Source organism: Eptesicus fuscus, chromosome 21 (assembly GCF_027574615.1).
Source record: "Eptesicus fuscus isolate TK198812 chromosome 21, DD_ASM_mEF_20220401, whole genome shotgun sequence".
NCBI classification, from domain to species: domain Eukaryota; kingdom Metazoa; phylum Chordata; class Mammalia; order Chiroptera; family Vespertilionidae; genus Eptesicus; species Eptesicus fuscus.
Window position 1 is genome coordinate 39,670,061 of NC_072493.1, and position 1,364 is coordinate 39,671,424.

A 1,364-nucleotide genomic window follows, 5' to 3' on the forward strand; every position below is an offset into this window, starting at 1 on the left:
AGGGCATGTACCTTGGTTGCAGGATCCAGGCGTATGCGGGAGGCCACCGATATATGTGTCTCTCTCACATCAATGTTTCTCTCTCTCTCTCTCTCTCTCTCCCCTCTGAGCCCACAACCTGGGCATGTGCCCTGACAGGGAATTGAACCCATACCTCCTGGTTCATAGATCAACGCTCAACACTAAGCCATACTGGCCAGGCCACACCTCCATTTTATTTTTTTATTTTTTAAATATATTTTATTGATTTTTTACAGAGAGGAAAGGAGAGGGATAGAGAGTTAGAAACATCGATGAGAGAGAAACATCGATTCAGCTGCCTCTTGCACACTCCCTACTGGGGATGTGCACGCAACCAAGGTACATGCCCTTGACCGGAATCAAACCTGGGACCTTTCAGTCCGCTGGCCGACGCTCTATCCACTGAGCCAAACCGGTTAGGGCCACACCTCCATTTTAAAGATATTTATTTATTGATTTCAGAGAGAAAGGGAGAGGGAGAGAGAGAGAGAAACATCAATGATGAGAGAGAATCATTGATCGGCTGCCTCCTGCACGCCCCCTACTGGGGATCAAGCCCACAACCCGGGCATGTGCCCTTGGCCAGAATCGAACCTGGGACCTTTCAGTCCGCAGGCCAAAGTTCTATCCACTGAGCCAAACCGGCCAGGGCCCACACCTCCATTTTAAAGAAAAGGGAAACTGAGGCCCAGAAAGGAAAGAAACTGACCTGGTGAGTCTATGAGTCAGGGATTCCAGTTTCACCTTAACCACGTGATGGAATTCATCACCAATAATGTGCAGACCAACATCATGTGACCTCTGACCCAGGACGCTGAGAAGAACAGCACATCCTGCTGCCAGAATCTAGTCCCAAGGAAATATCAGACAAACCCAGGTCTAGGGGGACCTCTGACAAGGGACTGGCCTGTTATGTTTAAAAATGTCAACTCCGTGAAACACAAGGAGGGCTGAGCAATGGCACCAGACATGACCTCACATTGGATCCTGGACTGGAAAATAACGTTTTGTTAAAAAGGACAGCTTGGTGCTCACTTAGGCAGCACATATCCTAAAAAAATTGGAGCGATACAGAGAAGATTAGCATGGCCCCTGTGCAAGGATGACACGCAAATTCGCGAAGCATTTCATATTTTAAGGGGCGGGGGGAGGACAGTTTGGGGCCCTAGCTGGTTTTGCTGAGTGGATAGAGCATCAGCCTGTGGACTAAAGGATGCTGCTGGGTTCGATTCCGGTCAAGGACACACACCTGGGTTGCGGGCTCGATCCCCAGTAGAGGGCATGCAGCAGGCAGCCAATCGGTGATTCTCTCTCATCATGGATGTTTCTATCCCTCTCTCTCC

At 49.5% G+C, this 1,364-nt stretch overlaps 1 non-coding gene across 1 annotated transcript; it reads left to right on the plus strand.

Moving 5' to 3' along the window:
• The first annotated feature begins 1,048 nt into the window (after positions 1-1,048).
• Positions 1,049-1,158, plus strand: LOC114228643 (U6 spliceosomal RNA). Its single transcript, XR_003614772.2, has one exon. It is a non-coding gene; the product is annotated as a U6 spliceosomal RNA (small nuclear RNA).
• Positions 1,159-1,364: the final 206 nt, after the last annotated feature.